The 22,559-nt window shown below is 35.4% G+C and overlaps 1 protein-coding gene across 8 annotated transcripts in view; it reads right to left on the bottom strand.

Moving 5' to 3' along the window:
* LOC101893166 (protein son of sevenless) overlaps positions 1-22,559 on the bottom strand; it is a 292,107-nt gene that overhangs the window by 245,897 nt on the left and 23,651 nt on the right. The window lies entirely within an intron of this gene.

A 22,559-nucleotide genomic window follows, 5' to 3' on the forward strand; every position in this document is an offset into this window, starting at 1 on the left:
AAGAGAATTCCTCAGTGACAACACAGCAACACAAAGTCGACGTCGGTACTTAGCGAAATATTAAAAATTTTTTGTTATTTGTTAATATTGTTCCTGATGGTGTCTTACGTCAAAGGACGAAATATAATAATAAAAAATAATAAATAAATAATAAAAAAAAAACAACAAAGACCTCGAGCTCAATTTTATTAAACTCACATTGGAATAATTTAAAATAAAGGTCGAATAAAATAACTAAAGATCAGAAAAAAAAGATTTAAATTTTAACAAATGTAAGCATATGTGCATCTCCAGATCTTCTCTGATATTGCAATATAATACTGACGGTTATTCATTATCAACTGTAGATTCATTTGTCGATTTTGGTATCTTAATGGATACAAAATTAAATCTTAATAGCCTTGCAATAACAATGGTAAACAAAGCAAATAGTGTCCTAGGTTTTGTTAAACGATGGGCCAAAGAATTTTCTGATTCAGTGAAACAGTTATTTACGTCTCTTGTTAGACCTATATTAGAATACGGTTTTGTTGTATGGGATCCTCAATATGCAATATACTCCGATAAAATAGAATCCGTGCAAACACAATTTCTATTATTTGCCATACGAGGTTTACATTGGAATAGTAATTTTGTTTTGCCTTCTTATACGAGTAGGCTAAAATTAATTAGACTGCCTACACTTGAAAGCAGGCATATCATGTTGAACTCCATGTTTCTACTAAGAATATTAAATGGTAATATACCTTCAGATTTCCTAATATTCAATAGGCGAACCTCTCAGTAAAATGTTTGTTGACTTTAATTCTGTGTACTCTAATGTAGATTTTGGTATATGTTCAGAAGTTATTAAATCAAGAAAAATTTTATTTTTAAACAATTAAAGTACATATTTTATAATTTGATAAACTAGCTGATGAATTAGTTATCAGTTACAGAATAACTGGTTTTCAATTTTCTACCAAATTCCGATTATGATGCGGATCATGATGTGTGCGCGATCCCTGGGAACGTTCGATAAAAAAATAGTGGTCTAACAAGAGACGAATGTAGGTGTTTAGTTATATATGTCCCAACGTTTAATAAAACCTAAGACACCGGATGCTTTATTTGCCATAGAAAAAATATGGTTATTCAAATTTAATTTGGGGTCCATCAAAAGCCCCAGATTAGTGAAGGAATCTACTGTTGATAACACGTACCCGTTTATACTATAATGATTTAATATATGGTTAGATAGATATAACAAAAACATATGCTCACATTTTTTAAATTTATGCCATTTATGCCAATTAAAAAAGCTATTTAAATCTCTTTGCAGTAAGTCAACATTTATTTGTGATTTATAAGTCATGAATAATTTTACATCATCAGTGTACATTAATAACTTATTATGACTTCCTTGTGGAACACCAGATGGAACATCGATAGATTTAGAATGACAACCTTTAAACAAAACTATTTGTGGCCTATCTCGCAAATAGGATGAAATCCATAAAACCAAGTATCTATTAAATCCTATACTTTCAAGTTTGAATAAAAGTAATTTATAATTGACTTTGCTGAAATCGGTATAAATTATATCAGCTTGTTTGCTGTGAACAAACCCTTTAATTAACTCTGATGAAAATTGAATAAGATTACTAAAATCCACTGCGGAAACTATGTTAAAATGACTGGATCTGAATTTATGAGAAATTACATCAGTAATTAATTTTTCAAACAACTTTGGAATGACACTCAACTTTGCAATTAATCTCATAAGAATGGACAGATGCGAAAAACATACAGCGATTTCAGTATCAGAAACATATTTATTATTATCAACTTTTAATACACAAGGTTTGGAAGATGTTTTTCTTTTAAAATTTACAAAATCGTAAAAGGACTTTGGATTACATTTATTTTTTTTACTGTGTTTAGATAATTTTTGTACGATATACGAGTTTCTATAGTATACCTTGATCTAGCAATTGAATAATTAGAAAAGTATTGACTAGCGGACCCAGATTTCTTATTTTTCCGAAAAAATATACAGATATATTTGGTGCGAATCTCGATACAAACCCCATTTTCATGACCGGAGCCAGAGATATTTATCTTAAACTTGCAGAGATTGTATCACTGCGTTGGAAGAAGCCGCCTTAGGTGTGTTAATGTGGGTTGACTTAGTTTTTTTTTTTTTTTTTCGATGAGAGGGAGCATATGTACTCGCTACATTCATAGACGTTGACGAGTCTTTTAAAGTTTTCTTACTCCTAAGAATGGGGGTGAATTTTCGATGCAAATTATAATAATAACCATTAAGTTATCGGATTTCGCGAAGGAAATATAACAGCTGAAAATACATATAACAATAAACAAATCCACTCAACTTTGCATAGAAATATTAGACAAAGAGAAAATAAAAAGGAGACTAATGATTAAGGGTCCTATAATAAAAAACATATTGACAAGACGATGAACTTAAAAAATGGATACAGATAATATAAGTTCGTGCTTTGAGTTGCAGTAAAGTGAAACTAACTGTGATATTAATTTTCAAGTAATGAATTTTAATATATGTTCTATGTAAACCCTTCATAAAAATGATGTGCCAAGTTTACCTATTTTGTGATTTTATTTGAAATTCATTGTGTGCTTTTAATTTATTTAAATAGACCAATTCCTCCGAAAAAGTCGCCAAAAGAGCAACGAAACATCGGGAATAAAACACAAAATAATATAAGTTTGTTTTTATTTGTAAGTCAAACGAGAGGTCAATCCAACAGCCAACCAATCATTTACATGTTTGACAAACATAAAAAAGGGTGTCACAGATCAAACATGGATTTTGGAAACGCTGGACAACAGAATATCTGCGCACTCCAAAAGAACGCAAGAAATTATGTTCACCATCTCTAAACAATGAACCTAGTCAATTGTTCATAATTAAGGAAGATAACTCGCCTGAAATACAGGCTGCTAGACGAATGAGAACAAACAAAACATTTTAGAACTGCTAAGAAACCAGCATCCATCGTAGATGTACGAAGGTACGAGCTTATGGAGTTTTATCGATATGACATCGGAAATGCACCTTTTGACAAAAAAGGGAAGATATTGCAAAAACAGCTCAGTCAACAATTTTCCTAATCTTTCAGCTTCTGATATCATTGTCACAATTAAATCAAATAGAAGACAAAATAATCGTTTTAGCAGTTACCCCATCTTAACCACCTAGGCCCATTGTTACTTACACCCCATCAGCTACTATCGAGATTAATTCATTTTATTCACAGCACATAGAATTACATGAATAACTACATCTCACAAATGATATTTTTATTATACTATTATACATATTATATATACTATACCCATATAACTGAATTGTCTTTGTTTGTGGTACAAAAATTAAATACCTGGAGATAATGGGAGCTTGAACTTTAAATATTGGACCAAACTGTGTTCTAAGAGATAATAACGCGATTGTCCACATTTCATATTTGCGGCTTAGAGAACTGGAAACAATAATCTCGACTTGCAAGATCACGTTGCTATACACAATAAAAAACATATATGAGACACATACCGCTGAGCTCATCACTTTACGCCAGCAGTTGAAATCAATTGGTACTGAAAACCTGCGACAATAAATAAAATCAACAATTCATCAGCATGCTACTAGCAATATGGCTCTTTCATTAGAAGCCGAATAGCCGAATCCGTAATTTTCAAGTTTCGACAACAAACTGATCTTAACCAAAGCCTTCACAAACTCCTAAAAACACTTTTAGAATACGCACATTGTCACGTGACTAATTACTAAACAAATTCACAATTCATATACACAACATTGCTACTTTCAACATGCGCTTAAAGTGTAGACCATACTTCCTTTCCTGTAAAAATGTTTCTATGAAAATACATATGACCAATTTCCACAGTTGTTAAATCGACGTATAATTTTATGCTGATCAAATTATATACTTTGTGGTGTCTAAAATGTATATTTTGAGGTATTACAAACGGAATGACAAACTTAATATACCCATACTATGGTGGAGGGTATAAAGAAACGTATATATTGTAATGAAAAAATGTAAAATAAAAACGTGCTATATTTAGTCCGTGTACACGAAGAGTTTGCCCTTGGGATATATTAATCGTCATAGGAAATGCCAAATGTACAGGAAACTGCAATCTTCCTCACACATTCCAAACTTACTTAGCGTGTGTGGTGCATCAAATAAACCAAACCAGTTTCCACCACAGTCGTAATATGCTTTCATCAAATATAGCTCAGGAAATAAATTTTATCGAGATCGAATAAAGATATATATATAGCTCCTATACATATTTTTATCCGATTTTAAGTTTTATAACGAATTGAATGAATTTTGGCACGGACAAACTAATTCAGTCTCGACGAAAGGGTTTCAAATTTGGTGAAAATCGGTTAAGACATATCTATATATGTTTCGTCCAATTTTGTATTTAAGTCCCTCACACCCTTAAAATTCTCCCCACAAATTTAGTGAAAATCGATTAAGAGGTATATATAGATTATAGATATACTACCTATAATAGTTCCTTTCGGCTTTATATCTGCTTCAAAGCCATAATACGCATAAAAAACGATCATAAGTAACCCATAAACCCGTTTTTGATATGGGAACATCTACTAAATCTACAAATTGGTGTAGGGTATATAGAGTCAGCCCCGCCCGAATTTGGACCTTTCCTTACTGGGTTTTACTTCGTGTAATTTTTTTGCGATTTTGTTATTAAATATAATATCAATATACAAATGGGCAAAAATCAAAATGTATGAGTGTGCATGTGTGTGATCGGCAAGAAAAAGAGTTCAATGAACCTACAGCTGATCTTGCCTTCAGGGGAACAGTGAAATAAAGACATATTGATCTGTATACATTTATTTAGCAATTTCACTGTTTCCTGAAGGTAAGATCAGCTGTAGGTTCATTGAACTCTTTTTCTTGCCGATCACACACATACATTATCAAATATTTTTAAGTGGTTAATTCAGTCACAAGCACAGTAGGTATGTCTGGTTTGGTTTCCTGCATGAATTATTCAGCCACTTCTTTCTGAGAGAAAAATAGCATTTTTCTCTTTTGAAAGAAAACTGTGAAATCCCTGCAATTATATAAATGATCAAAACAAAACCATTTGCATAAAAAGAAACAACATTGAAAATACGAAAGAAAAAGTCTAAACGAGTGAATTACTAAAAAAAACATTTACAGTTTGAATTCCAAAATAAACCTGGTTTCAAAAAGCTTGCAAAAACAAGAATTTTGTGTGGCAATTATCAAACTATAGATCAAACAACTGTCAAAATTTCTCTCTCGAATCGCTCTCTTTCGCAGAACATTTGTGTTAATAAAAGACTTTCAGCAACAATCTGAAACAATTTTTACAAATGTCGGGGTAAGATGACAGATCTAATATACGAAAGAAATGGGTACAATACAGAAGAAAAATATACCAAACCGCTGCTGACGGAAGTTTTTTGCCTATATACAACAGTACTAAAACGGAATAGCAATGAAAACTTTAAGTTAGATATTCGATCCATTTTTTCTTTCTTTAAATCTTGTTTTAGCGCTTTCGATTGTTTAAAATATCTTATACGTTTCTCTGAACAGTCAGTTTTCAGTGAACATAATGTTTTTCAATAACATCATCCACAACTAAGTTTAAATTGTGGCAAACGTATGATATAGGAAAGTGAACAAATTTGTCGTGAAATTATTTGTTTGTCTGAAAAGCAATGAAAATGTATAATATATAAATATATTAGGTTCACCAGGTAAAACCACAAAAAATATAAATTTAAATAACTAGATTTATCCCTGTTAGAAGTTCATTTTTGTTTATTATTTATTTATTTTCAGTATTTCACAAATCCATTAATTAATCAGGAAACTGATGTACAATCTATATATATAAAAATCAATTGTTGTTCGTTGGTAATGGAATCGGACGGACCGATTTGCATTTTTTTGTACAAACGTTTGTCATACCCCGAGTTAGGTTTATAAAAAATATATATTTACCACGCCTACTATTTCGATTTATCTAAAATCCTTATATTTGCCAAAATAATGAATATATAGGTTTGATACTGTTGATTTTCTATCCAACCCTAAGTATTTATTTGGGGCAGGGGAACTGACCACGACTTCTTTTTAATCTATATATACAAATCAATTGTTGTTCGTTGGTAATGGAATCAGTTGAGAACGGCTGAACCGATTTGCATAATTTTTGTACAAACGTTCGTCACACCCCTAGTTATATTTTTAAAGAAAAAATATTGACCAAGCCTACTTTTACGCCCACTATTTCGATTTATCTAAAATCCTTTTATTTGCCAAATAATGAAGATATCGGTTTAAAAATTATTACACGACATAATGTTGACTTTCCCTCCAATCCTAAGTATTTATTTGGGGGCTGAGGAACTGACCACGCCTACTTTTTAATCTATATATAAACCAATTTTTGTTCGTTGGTAATTGAATCAGTTGGGACCGACTGGAACTATTTGGATATTTTTTTAAATGTTCGTCCTACCCCGATTTAGGTTTTTTCGATTTATCTAAAATCCTAATATTTGCCAAAATCATGAAGATATCTGTTCCACAGTTAGTATACGACGTAATCTTGACTTGAAATTTTCAATTTTGATTAGATATGGAAATAATCCATCCAAAAGAATTTCAAAATGCATAATTCATTGGGACTTCAATCAGTGAAATACCGAATATGAAGAGGCACTGTAATATGCGGACTATACAAAATAGTGGAATGAATTGAAAATATAAGAAATGGATTCATATACTCGGAAATTTCTTCCGAACCCTTAAAAGTAACCTTAAGTCATAGTTATCGTCAGTAATTACACTGCGCGGCAGACAATCTTGGGGTTAGGAAATTTTTCGGTTGGTAAATAAAAATCCCGGTTCCCGGATCTAACTTTGTTAGAGTCCATTTCATATAGCTTAACCATACACAAAGGGCCGCAAATAGTTACGATAAAATTTTAAATTTGATAGAGTCCTAGGGGTTACATGAGGAATCATTTGTACAAAATATGTATCAGGTTGATCTACATTGTGATATAGCGCCCCTCAAATGATATAGCCCCTTTCAAATTCCTCAAATGTTGGTAATTTGAGATTTTAGAAAGAAAAACAAATTCTTTCAAGTAACTATAAGTATAGGATCATGCTTATATGGGAAATCAGTATTAAAGAACTACACTTAAGTGTACTGAAATCATAAAATCGTAAAATTAGTCTATGAATATTAAGAGATAATATTATATGAGGGCTATATCTAAATGAGAACAAATATATACCTTTTGTAACATCAACAGTCCTAAGAATAATAAGTCTAAGTCTGAAAGACGCATATTAAATTTGTTTAGTTCTATCGTAATTGTGAATGGAGAACGGGGAGGCTCATGTACATAATTTAATCGAAAAAAATTTGTACTCTTTAACATACTTTATAGGGCCCATAACTTTTATAAACCGATGACACCTTATTTATGATAAATTCAATTTAGAAATTATTATCGATTCTGACGACGAAAACTCCAACAATTTGAAAACATATATACATGCGTATATGCAACATGTCCTTCATTCACCATAAATATGAATTGTGCACTCTAAATAAATAAGTTGAAACGAATACAACAATAAACCACAAAACAAGGAAAACAGCAATAAACATGAACACCGCCAAATTTGTACATTGACGATAGTTGCAAGCCAACATTGTTTATCAAAGTTAAGGCTTTTTAAAGAGAAAAGCTAACCATTTATAACTTATACCAGCTGGCCCGGTCCGCGTTGCCGGCCCGTTCTTTTAGTCCTTAAAGCATAATAAATCACAGATCTGACTTATGTAGGCGGCACAATTTTGATTATAAGTAATGACGCCATTATAATTACTCCAATTTTGATTATAAGTAATGACTTGATTATGAGTAATGACTCCATGATTAAGTATAAATTAACATTCAAAAAATTATAATTACCATCGGTTTTAGATATTTTGAATAGCCTGATCTTATTTTTCAGCTATAGGCTTTAATTTGAGTGTTAAATACCTATATGATAGAGAACATCTATAATAGCCCCATGTGAAAATTCAGCTCAATTTTTGATATTGTAAAAAGCATTCAAATGAGCTATAATTTGAATTTTGTATTTCCAACATTTAAAATCCAGTACTGCGTGGTATTCAGTTTTGTCCACCTCATACTTGAAGGCAGAATGTTGTCAGAATAGCCAAAAAATACTCTTTTGCTCCGATTACCGTAAGATGGGAATTAATTGTTTGTCATTTAAATTGTTTGGTGGAGATCCAATAAAGTTACTTTATAATTTCGTATTTTTTTCATGTTTCTGCCACAATTTCCGACTGAATGAGTCCCAGATTGATATTTCGGAGTTTATTTCATATAGACGTACATCCAAAATCTACGTTCCCAACCAATATTCTCTTGGGGGTTACAAATTCAATAGAATACCAAATTTTCTTTTCTGACCACACATTGGTTGGAAGTGGACTAATGTGGGGACTATACTTAAATAAATTCCTATGAGGATAATTATCTGTAAGATGATTTTCTACCGCAGGGTTTTTTTTACCCCAGGTAGCCTCAAGACTAAGATGCGCACTTTTCCGAAAAATAAAAATTTATAAGAAGAGGTTTTCTTCCCCCTTAGAAACAAAGATGTCAAATAAGGACCAAAAAATGAAAAAAGTGACCAAGACCCCGAAAATACCTTAAATCATATGATGATGATAAATAAATAAATTCCTATGAGGATAATTATCTGTAAGATGATTTTCTACCCCTGGGTTATTTACCCCAGGTAGCCTCACTTTTCCGAAAAATAAAAATTTATAAGAAGAGGTTTTCTTCCCCCTTAGAAATAAATAAGTCCAAAAAATGAAAAAAATGGCCAAGACCCCGAAAATACCTTAAATCATATGATGGTGATACCAAAACGTGATAATTTTTTGCAATGATGGTTTCTTCTTAAATTATCAACATAAGCTAAAATTAGTACGAAAAATATGGTTAAAATGTAGAATATACTTGAAATCGGGTTGTTCCGTTATCAGGCGTTATGATCCATAGCATGACCTGCCAAAGCGATTAAAGGTATCTTGAATGTTTAGGTAGAATTTCTATTTTGCGTTCTTTATAGTCGGTGATTGAAGTCCCAATGTATTTGGCATTTTGTGATCTCATTTGACAATTTATTGTCATATGAAAGAAGCAGGTCCACTTTTTGAAATTAACCCCGTAACGCTTCTTCGGTCATTTTTGTTTGTTTAAATGTGTGTGGAGTAGAAAGCATTTAACTCATTTCATTTTTAATATTATTCATTCAGAATTCAAACCAATAAAAAATGTACACTTCAATATAGAAAAAAAGAAAAAGAATCTTCAACTGGTTCGCTGATTTTTTTGCGGCAAATTTTTAAAGGTGATTACGAAGTTTGTCGGTAGAATGTGCTATTATTTTGAAATTCGATTCCATTGAAAAATTGTCGATTTTTCCCGATTCTAGAATTTTCATATAAAGCGACAACGGATAAAATTGTTATGTATAGATTTTATGGATTTATTGAGTATTACGAATATATACATAAAATCTATAAATAACAGTTTTATCCGTTGTGGCTTTATATTACCCAAAAAAACCTACACATCATATTAGAATTAAAAACACTACAAATGTACATTCGAAAATAGTAAGTCAAAATGGAAAAAAATATGCAATATAAAACATTACTATTGTACATTTTAAAAGTCAAAATGAAAATGTTCAAATTTCACATTTTTACGCGATTTTTTTGGATTTTATTCTTTTCTGCCAAGAGGCAATTCCGAATTTGTCTTAATCGTTAAAATCAGACCGGCGGTCTTTATGTTATAAGAGTAGTAACTAACACAACTTTCTTTTACATATAGAGAGATAGATTTAAAAGTAGGCGCGTTCCTCAGCCCCTAAATAAGTACTTACGGTTGGATGGAAAGCCAACAGCATCTCGTGTAATAATTCTGAAACCGATATCTTCACTATTTTGGCAAATATAAAGATTTTAGATAAATCGAAATAGTGGGCGTAAAAGGAGGTGTGGTCAATATTTTTTTCTTTAAAAACCTAACTCGGGGTATGACAAACGTTTGTACAAAAAATTATGCAAATCGGTCCAGCCGTTTTCAACTGATTCCGTTACTAACAAACAACAATTGATTTTTATATATATATAGATTAGGTTCTTTAAAATATGCATTACACGCTAAAACTTTGGGACAGCAACACGGTCCGGGTTAGCTAGTCACTAATAAATAAAAAAATGTTATACATCAGTGAATTTTTTGAAAAATTCATAACATACCACAACTATTTGCAATAAACACTTAAAATATTCTATCTAACATATGTATATATTTACTTTAAAACTAGGTTAGCATTACTACTACCCTCATCTATTGTTAATGTGGCACTAATTGTTTGTTTGCTTACTTCCGTCATTGTATATTCTTTGATTTAAGAAGAGCATTGTTGTCGACGTCTTTTTCAAAAGTTCATTCGCATTCTCGTTGGAACATACAGAAGGTTTAGCATATACATCTCTCAAAATCAGGGTGAATATGGGTACCACAGTCGATCAGGAAAGCACATTTTCCTGATGATGCAACTCATGATCTTGAGCTGGATTAAATTTAATTATTTCTAATAGTAATAAAGAGTACGAAAATTATGAAAAAATAGTAGAGTACGAAAATATGAATTATGAATAATTATCGAAGACAATGCAATATCCACCCCATATATATTTACGACCTTTAATTCAATAGACGTAGCCAACAGTAGATTATGGAGGACCAAACATTTAGCTAACTGGAGGAAAGTGTTTAGGCGGATATTTAATTGGGCCAACAGGACCAACCAACGTTCAAAGCGAGTTTTTCAAAACAGTACAAAATGGATATCATTTGAAAGCTTGTGGGAATACCTATCCAACAGGTGGTCATGATATAGATTGTTCTTAGGATTGTGGGTTATACATATCTTTATATCATCTGCATAAATCATTAATTGAAATCAAAGTTAGCTGTTAGTTTAAATACAAGAGAAAAGTTAACGGCCTAAGATGACTTGCTTGCGGAACACCCCTTGGCATTACTTGTTATACGCTCCCCCATATTATAGAGGGTATATATGGTTTGTCATCCGGTTTGTAACAACTCGAAATATATATTTTTAGGCCCCACCGGGTGTATTCTTGATCAGCATAAAATTCTATGTCGATTTAACGATTTCTGTCTGATTGTCTGTTTGAGTTTAGGTCTGCAGGACTTGGAATTGAAAATTGGCTACATAGGTCCACGTTTTGGTATAGACCCCATATAACTGTTCCGAGATTTTTAAGGTTTTTTGGGGGTTTTGTCATAAATTCAACCCGAATATACTGTAAATTAGGAATGTGTGTTCCTAGTATGTAGTAAACATCATTGCACAGAACTATACATATGGATCAGGTCCAAGTTTTGGTATAGGCCCCATATAACTGTACCTCCAGATATTCGACATTTTGATGATTTGTGCCACAGTTGTCTTAGATTTTTCTCAATTGGTATTTGGAGTTCGCAATGACAGAATCATCGCATTATTTGGAGTTCGTAATATGCACCATCTTCCCTGGCAGATAATTGGCACGGTTTCGTATAGGCTCCATACAACTGACCATATAACTTCAGATACTTCTTAACATTTTGGAAAGTTTACTCTGACGCTGTTAATAATTGCTTTTGCTGAGACCTAAGTTCTATTTAGAGACTATGTTATTTTCTCTCTTGGAATTGTTGTGCAAACTTCTGGGATACATTTCTCTCATCCCAACCATGGACATCACACAAAAATATAGAATGTATACGACGACCTAATTGATTTCAACGAACTCAAAGCCAAAAACAAAGCGGAGGAAAATTGGACCAGATTTTGACCCATTATAAAGAATAAAAGAATAAAATAAAAGAATTATTCTTCTTTTATTATTTAAAACGGCCACCAAAACCTACAAATCGAAATTAGGTTCAACCATTACAGAAGTAGACGTTCTCACAAACAAAACCGTTAAAAAATTCCACACGTTATTCGATAAAGCTTCATTCATCAGATATCGAGACTTTCCATGGACAATACAAAACATGGCCGATATTTAGAGCCCTTTTTCGGCTCTCTATGTACAACATCCCAGATTCTGTAAAGTCGAGAAGTTGTACCACCTTAATCAGAAAACTGCAGTTGAAACTTGGGACATAACAGCTCACATTCCACTCACTCACGATGGGTTTGACCTTGCATGGAAAAACCTCACCGATATGTATGAGAATAACCGGAAGGAAGTTCTACATGGGGTCCCATTTTCATTTACCTTTGTTCTCAAAAGCCACGAAAATATCGACTTCAAACTCATCTCAACCCATCGAAGATAACACAAGACTTCACCAAGAAAGAAATATTAAAATATTAATACTTTTCACAAACTATCTTTGACCACAACTTAATAGGGAATTTTACTTCGTCTACCAAAACAACGGACGTCAAATGCCAATACTGTATGAGTCCACATTGCAAGGCAAATCAAAGATCGCATTCATGTTGTATGAAGAACAAAGACTTGTTACAATTGTCTCCTAACTGTAGTGCCATTCTCTAACTCTTTTTTTTTGAGTTACCGACAAAAACCGGTGAAATTTAAATGCTAATATTTTCGTTAATTGTTTCATTTCATTTATTTACCTTACATTGAAATATAAAGAAGCCCTACTACAAAACATGGCCGATATTTAGAGCCCTTTTTCGGCTCTCTATGTACAACATCCCAGATTCTGTAAAGTCGAGAAGTTGTACCACCTTAATCAGAAAACTGCAGTTGAAACTTGGGACATAACAGCTCACATTCCACTCACCCACGATGGGTTTGACCTTGCATGGAAAAATCTCACCGATATGTATGAGAATAACCGGAAGGAAGTTCTACATGGGGTCCCATTTTCATTTACCTTTGTTCCCAAAAGCCACGAAAATATCGACTTCAAACTCATCTCAGCCTATCGAAGATAACACAAGACTTCACCAAGAAAGAAATATTAATACTTTTCACAAACTATCTTTAACTAATGGCACTAATTGTTTGTTTGCTTACTTCCGTCATTGTATATTCTTTGATTTAAGAAGAGCATTGTTGTCGACGTCTTTTTCAAAAGTTCATTCGCATTCTCGTTAGAACATACAGAAGGTTTAGCATATACATCTCTCAAAATCAGGGTGAATATGGGTACCACAGTCGATCAGGAAAGCACATTTTCCTGATGATGTAACTCATGATCTTGAGCTGGATTAAATTTAATTATTTCTTATAGTAATAAAGAGTACGAAAATTATGAAAAAATAGTAGAGTACGAAAATATGAATTATGAATAATTATCGAAGACAATGCAATATCCACCCCATATATATTTACGACCTTTAATTCAATAGACGTAGCCAACAGTAGATTATGGAGGACCAAACACTTAGCTAACTGGAGGAAAGTGTTTAGGCGGATATTTAATTGGGCCAACAGGACCAACCAACGTTCAAAGCGAGTTTTTCAAAACAGTACAAAATGGATATCATTTGAAAGCTTGTGGGAATACCTATCCAACAGGTGGTCATGATATAGATTGTTCTTAGGATTGTGGGTTATACATATCTTTATATCATCTGCATAAATCATTAATTGAAATCAAAGTTAGCTGTTAGTTTAAATACAAGAGAAAAGTTAACGGCCTAAGATGACTTGCTTGCGGAACACCCCTTGGCATTACTTGTTATACGCTCCCCCATATTATAGAGGGTATATATGGTTTGTCATCCGGTTTGTAACAACTCGAAATATATATTTTTAGGCCCCACCGGGTGTATTCTTGATCAGCATAAAATTCTATGTCGATTTAACGATTTCTGTCTGATTGTCTGTTTGAGTTTAGGTCTGCAGGACTTGGAATTGAAAATTGGCTACATAGGTCCACGTTTTGGTATAGACCCCATGTAACTGTTCCGAGATTTTTAAGGTTTTTTGGGGGTTTTGTCATAAATTCAACCCGAATATACTGTAAATTAGGAATGTGTGTTCCTAGTATGTAGTAAACATCATTGCACAGAACTATACATATGGATCAGGTCCAAGTTTTGGTATAGGCCCCATATAACTGTACCTCCAGATATTCGGCATTTTGATGATTTGTGCCACAGTTGTCTTAGATTTTTCTCAATTGGTATTTGGAGTTCGCAATGACAGAATTATCGCATTATTTGGAGTTCGTAATATGCACCATCTTCCCTGGCAGATAATTGGCACGGTTTCGTATAGGCTCCATACAACTGACCATATAACTTCAGATACTTCTTAACATTTTGGAAAGTTTACTCTGACGCTGTTAATAATTGCTTTTGCTGAGACCTAAGTTCTATTTAGAGACTATGTTATTTTCTCTCTTGGAATTGTTGTGCAAACTTCTGGGATACATTTCTCTCATCCCAACCATGGACATCACACAAAAATATAGAATGTATACGACGACCTAATTGATTTCAACGAACTCAAAGCCAAAAACAAAGCGGAGGAAAATTGGACCAGATTTTGACCCATTATAAAGAATAAAAGAATAAAATAAAAGAATTATTCTTCTTTTATTATTTAAAACGGCCACCAAAACCTACAAATCGAAATAAGGTTCAACCACTACAGAAGTAGACGTTCTCACAAACAAAACCGTTAAAAAATTCCACACGTTATTCGATAAAGCTTCATTCATGAGATATCGAGACTTTCCATGGACAATACAAAACATGGCCGATATTTAGAGCCATTTTTCGGCTCTCTATGTACAACATCCCAGATTCTGTAAATTCGAGAAGTTGTACCACCTTAATCAGAAAACTGCAGTTGAAACTTGGGACATAACAGCTCACATTCCACTCACTCACGATGGGTTTGACCTTGCATGGAAAAACCTCACCGATATGTATGAGAATAACCGGAAGGAAGTTCTACATGGGGTCCCATTTTCATTTACCTTTGTTCTCAAAAGCCACGAAAATATCGACTTCAAACTCATCTCAGCCCATCGAAGATAACACAAGACTTCACCAAGAAAGAAATATTAAAATATTAATACTTTTCACAAACTATCTTTGACCACAACTTAATAGGGAATTTTACTTCGTCTACCAAAACAACGGACGTCAAATGCCAATACTGTATGAGTCCACATTGCAAGGCAAATCAAAGATCGCATTCATGTTGTATGAAGAACAAAGACTTGTTACAATTGTCTCCTAACTGTAGTGCCATTCTCTAACTCTTTTTTTTAAGTTACCGACAAAAACCGGTGAAATTTAAATGCTAATATTTTCGTTAATTGTTTCATTTCATTTATTTACCTTACATTGAAATATAAAGAAGCCCTACTACAAAACATGGCCGATATTTAGAGCCATTTTTCGGCTCTCTATGTACAACATCCCAGATTCTGTAAAGTCGAGAAGTTGTACCACCTTAATCAGAAAACTGCAGTTGAAACTTGGGACATAACAGCTCACATTCCACTCACCCACGATGGGTTTGACCTTGCATGGAAAAACCTCACCGATATGTATGAGAATGACCGGAAGGAAGTTCTACATGGGGTCCCATTTTAATTTACCTTTGTTCCCAAAAGCCACGAAAATATCGACTTCAAACTCATCTCAGCCCATCGAAGATAACACAAGACTTCACCAAAAAAGAAATATTAATACTTTTCACAAACTATCTTTGACCACAACTTAATAGGGAATTTTACTTCGTCTTCCAAAACAACGGACGTCAAATGCCAATACTGTATGAGTCCAAATTGCAAGGCAAATCAAAGATCGCATTCATGTTGTATGAAGAACAAAGACTTGTTACAATTGTCTCCTAACTGTAGTGCCATTCTCTAACTCTTTTTTTTTTTGAGTTACCGACAAAAACCGGTGAAATTTAAATGCTAATATTTTCGTTAATTGTTTCATTTCATTTATTTACCTTACATTGAAATATAAAGAAGCCCACTGGGCCCATAACTTATATTATCAATTTATAATACCAAATTACTCATTAAACCTAAAAAATTTATCATATAAATTCACTAAAAACTCGAACCCTACACCACGATTCACCATCACGAACTAAACAAAAGTCCAGTAAGGCAGTGAAAAAGTGCAGCAGAATCGAGCTTCAAAAAATAGAGAACTATTTTATTACTCACTCAACAGAGTGTAAATGGTAAAATACATCAAAAGACCCTACAAATAGAATTACAATCCCACCGCGGCCGGTTCTATGTACCGGATTGACTCGGAGGTACAATTCTCCGACCAGGGGCCGCCAACCCAGCAAATACATGTTCGTGGTATTCCATTTTTCTGACGTGGGAGCAACATTACCCGGAATGTTTGCTCTATATTCTCTTGGTCCGAGCCTGGATCGAGACCAAACCCGGACTATGGTTCTGTTCCGTTTGTCGTAATCGCATCCACCACAGATCGGTTTCGGTGAGATGCAACGGATGCATGGAGTGGGTGCATTTCCGGAATTGTTCCGGCTTAAACCGGATACAGGAGTACAGCTTCCTGCTGCGTCAATGTTGACCCAGAACATCAAGGTCGCAGCGATCCAGGAAACGAAGCTGAGTACCACCTGCAGGCTTCAAAGTTGTGATGGATACAATGTACTGAGGAAGGATCGTTCCAGAGGTGGAGGATTAGCGTTCCTATTGCACCACTCTGTCCAGTACAAACCTATTTCGCCTGAGCTTGACTCTAGTGACCCGTACATGGAATGTATGGGGGTAGCGGTCAAGTGTGGAACCGCCCAGGTAGAGGTGCTCAACGTGTACATTCCGCCGTTAAACAGCTGTGCCCCACATTATATGCCTAATATCAGTTCACTACTGGTAGGCAATAACCGTCTGGTGCTAGGGCATTTCAATGCCCATCATGAATTATTGCATTCCGTCCTAGGTAATGACCAGAGAGGCATGGCGCTGGCTGAGCAAATTGATAGCTCCACGTTTTGCACAGTGAATGAGGACGCGCCCACCAGAATAAGGGGAGACTACCACAGTTCTCCGGACATATCCATCGTGTCCCCAGGTCTGACGAATGACGTAACTTGTCAATCATTTATCATTTATCTAGGCTCAGACCACCTCCCCATTGTTATTGCCATCAACAGACCACCCGATTTCATTAACTCTGAACGCCGCACTTTCCTTGACCACGGGAAAACCAATTGGCAAGAATTCAGAGAGTATACCAATCGCCGCTTCAGAGAACTGCCCAACCCATCTGATGTACACGTAGCACACAGGTGTTTCCGGGACATAATCAAAGCTGCAGCCGCTCCTGCTGGTTGAATGAAATAAGACCATATTTCCCATCAGAGGCAGCGGGATTAGCAAACGAGCGAGATGAGCTTCGACGTACTAACCCTAATAACCCCAGAGTCAGGGAACTCACTCTGGAGGTAAACAGGTTAGTAGGTGAGCATAAGCGGAAAAAGTGGTTAGAACATCTGAAGCATTGCAACATCAGTACCGGAACGAGTAAATTGTGGGCAACGGTTAAGTCGCTCTCGAACCTTGGAAAAAGGACGATCGGACATCTGTCTCATTTAACGGCGTAGAAGTGACAGATCCGAAGAGGTGCGCGTGTTATTTTAACCGGCAGTTTGTAGAGCACCCCGAGAGCGACAGGGCGAAGAGAAGGATCCTACGCCGTGTACGATCCCTTCCAGCCGAGGAGGTACCACCATAATTAACGTTGGCAGATGTTGCACATGTCATCAGAAGCGCAAAGTCATCCAAAGCGCTTGGTCCTGACGGAATCTTAATGGTGATGTTGAAGCAACTAGATGAACCAGGAGTTGAGTATCTCACAAAGCTTCTCAATCTGTCGTTAGCCACCCTAGTAGTTCCCGATGCCTGGAAAATGGGCAGGGTGGTCCCGCTACTAAAGCCAGGCAAGGATGCCAGCAAAAGTGATTCATACAGGCCGATATAACTTTTGTCACCAGTAGCGAAGACGCTTGAGGCTTTACTCCTCCCCAGCATAAGAGAGTGTTTCCCAGTAGCCGATCATCAACACGGATTCCGAAAATTGCACAGCACAACAACAGCTTTACACGCCATTTCCACACATGTCAGCAGAGGTCTCAACCAGAGCAGGCCGTGTGATTATCAAAAGCCTTTGATACAGTCAATCATGCCACACTGTTCGAGGACATTGAGCGCACCGCCCTCCGCCAAGTTTGAAACGTTGGATAGTAAACTACATACATCTGTGGACGCCAGTCGTACGTGGAATTCAGAAACAAGAAGTCGAGCATCCGTAGAGTTAAACAGGGAGTTCCCCAAGGTGGAGTGATATCTCCGGAACTCTACCTTTCTAACGTACACAGATGATTGTACGCTCGTGGCGTCCGGACCCATTATTGATGACATTTGCGATCGGTTAAACGCTTACCTTGTTGATCTTACCGCCTTTTTCACTGCGATGAATATGAAGATATCCGCCACTAAGTCGACGGCCACACTTTTCACCACATGGACTGCGGAGATGGGGCTATCCTTGAAAATGCAGGTCGATGGTGCTATAATTCCGACCACCAACTACCCCAAGGTATTAGGGGTCACATTCGATAGCCTCTTTAAGTCGTCCGCGCATACCACGGCTATCTGCGACAAGATTAGAAGGCCGGCAGCACTTGGGGAGCTGATAAGGAAACCTTGTTGACCTCTTACAACGCGATAGGCCGGTCTGTGGTAAACTATGCGACTCCGGTGTGGTTCGCCAACGTCAGTGCTACGCAGTGGAAAAATGTTCAGTCCTGCCAGAATGCCGCCCTTAGAACCGCAACAGGGTGCCTTCTGATGACACCTGTCGATCACCTACATGAGGAGGCGAAGGGTGTTATAGACAAAGCCATCCGAATCACCATATTGTGGATAGGCAACCTCCGCCCAGGCACGTTAGGAAAGACCTTCATGATCCAGAGAGAGAGAGAGAGGTACAGATGTTTAAGAGAGAGCCTCTAGATCAAAAGGTCTATCTGGCGGGACTGAATAGTACTCACTCTAATGCGGTGTCAGAAGCCATTGAAGGATATAGAGTGAATACTGTGCTAGGAGATCATCCCCCTTCCGTCGCAGCTGAAGAACGAGAGCTGCCCCGACAAATCCGAGTAGTTTTGCCTCAATTACGATCCGGATGGTGCAGCCGCCTAAATTCCTACTGGGCCCAAATAAACAGCGACGTACAGAACATCTGCCCAGCATGTGGCACAGGCCCACACGACACGCTGCACCTATTTTGCCTCCCAGCCAAACCTACTCACCTAACTCCAGTTTCGTTATTGACACATCCCATACAGGTTGCATCCTTTTTGAGACTGGACTTAGAGGCAGAACCTGATTGAATAGTCAGAAAATGGAAACCGAACGAACACAGATATATGAGCTGCTACAACAAATAGAATTAAGAAGATAATATAACGGCTCCCCAGCCCAACAGAAAGAAAAACAAAAAAGAAAACCCCATAATAAACAGACGCAACCGCTACAAAAACATAGCTTACATATTTGGGCGAAGAAGATACTCAATTACTTTAAACCTAAATAGATAATTGGTATAGGCAAAAGTACGTAAGGCCAAAGTAAGCTGATTCCACGATCTCACCGCCCTAACAACAAAAGACCTCTCACCAATGAAGGACGAAAATATTAACGAAAATAAAGTAGTCGGACATACCCAGAGGAGAGAAAACGGCCATAATCTCCATAATTGCAATGGGGATTAAGTATTTTTATATTTTTTTCTGCATTTGTCAACAGAATTATATTAAACTTACTGTTTGGAGTTCGTAAATGGAACCACCTTCTCTGGCAGATAATAAGCTGTGAAAGTCCACGTTTTCGTATAGCCCCTTTATAACTGTAATACTGATATTCCAATTTTTTATACCCTCCACCTTGGAAAGGAAGGTATATTAACTTTGTCATTCTGTTTGTAACATCCTTAAATATTCGTCGTAGACCCCATATATTCATAATCAGCATGAAATTCTAAGTCGATTTAACTGTTGTTGAAATCACGATACAGCCAACATTATTTGATGTATTTTAGCAGAGCACTTTGTATTGTGTCTGGGATGGTTGGTATTGAAAATGAGATATATCGGTCCACGTTTTGGTATAGTCCCCATATAACGGTACCTTCCGATATTCGGAATATTGATGGTTTTTGCCACACTTTTTCACGGATTTCTCTGGAAATTGTTAGTTGTAGGTCATAATGGGTCCCAGTTCGTGTGGCGAATCATTGTAATCATAGGTCCACGTTTTGGTATAGTCTCCATATAACGGTACCTCCCGATATTCGGTATTTTGACGATTTTTGCCACATTATTTCACGGATTTGGCTCGTCATAATGGGTTCTAGTTCCTTTGGCGAAACACTTTATGTATAGGTCCACGTTTTTGTATAGCCCCATATAGCCGTTTTTCCCGATATTCGATATTTTGATGATTTCGTCTCTTCAAAATGAACGATCACAAGAACACTGCCGAATCTACCGCAAATGTCTAAATCGTCCGAAAGCCATAATACGCAGATGTAGAAGATATCACAAGGCTTTTTAATGGAATGGATTCTCGTGGTCTATGGAAAGCATTAAGAGGCTCTGGATGTGTGGGTAATGATCATGAAAATATTGATATCGATGTTAATAGCTTAAATGATTTATTCTTTAGTTCTTCTTCGAATACTCCTGATATGCCCCTAAATTTGGAAAGTTTTTCGGACTCAGATTCATCTTTCACATTTCGTTGTGTGGATGAATCTGAATTTATAGAAGCTTTATACAGCGTAAAGTCTAAATCAATAGGCATTGATGGGATTCCTATTACATTTATTAAGAGAGTGTTTCCTTACATCTCCAACCTGATTTTGGACTTAGTTAATTGCATATTAACTACATCTACATTGCATGTGATCTAAGGCCTATATCCATTTTACCAGCTCTTTCAAAGTTTGTGGAGTCCATTATTAAGAAACAAATGCTTGAGTATTGTTCTCAAAGATTTACTGAATCTCAGTAAGCTTTCCGTAAAAGATACAAAAGATACATATTTGCTTCTTAAATGGACAGATTCTATTCGCGAACACATTAATAATAACAAGTTTTGTGTTTTAGTTGCATTAGATTTACCTAAAGCATTCAATTCTCTTGATCATTGACTTCTTATATGGAAGCTTAAATATAATTTTGGTTTTTCCAAATCTGCATGTATGCTAATTCTTTCTTACTTACAAGATAGAACCCAATTTGTTATGTTAAATCGTGTCATGTCAAATACTTGCCCTTTATTTTCCGGTGTACCCCAACGATCTGTCCTTGCCCCACTTCTTTTCATTTTATATGTCAATGATCAACCGCTACATGTAAACTCATCAGCTTGTGAAACGTACTTGTTTGCTGATGATATTTTTATCCTCTTCAATGGTTGTCGTGAATTTCCAATGTTACTTGAGAACGACATTAACGTGTATCTAAGACGCTTTGTCAATTGGGCAGCTAGAAATTCATTAAATATTAACTCATCTAAAACCAAGACTTTGGATTTTAGATTTAATAACAGATCTGTGTACCTACTAAATATATTTATAGGTCAAGACAAAATTGATTTTTTTGCACCAGCATAAGTGCCTTGTGAACTTTCCTTCAAACATCATATTGATGCTTTAATAGGTAAAATATATAGCGTTTTACGTCAGATTTATTCGTCAAACATGTACTTAACACAAAATGTGAAACAGACACCAGCAAGTTCTCTATTGATGACACAAGTCTTGTACGGTATTGAGGTTTTTCCGGAGCTGTTGCTTCAAATATAAATAGGCTAAAGCGTATTGTGAACACAATTACACGTTTCGTCTATAATCTACGACGAGGTAGTCATGTATCTAGTCATGTTATATGTTTTCTGGGTTGTTCCTTTGATATTTTTATTAAATACCGCTGCTTATTACTTTTTTACAACGTTATTAAAAATAATGACCCTCACTCACTTAGAACGTCCTTTAACTTTAATCATTCATCCAGAAACCCCCAGATTTTTATACCTAGAATCTCTAAAAATGTTTTTGCTAGATCGTTTTTGGTCAGAGTTGCGAGATGTTGGAATACACTTCCACTCGAATTACGTATATTTTCCCAAAGTAACAATGCTTTTCGCCTCAAGATTTTGCAATTATTTCAAAACACATCTTAGTTATATTTAAATGTAGTTTATGGTAAATATATGATTTAATACACAACTTAAGAACAAAGATGACGCTTACTGAATATTTTATGTAGTTTTCTTTCTTTTTTTAATT

Source organism: Musca domestica, unplaced genomic scaffold (genome assembly GCF_030504385.1).
Source record: "Musca domestica strain aabys unplaced genomic scaffold, Musca_domestica.polishedcontigs.V.1.1 5, whole genome shotgun sequence".
Taxonomy (NCBI): Eukaryota; Metazoa; Arthropoda; class Insecta; order Diptera; family Muscidae; genus Musca; species Musca domestica.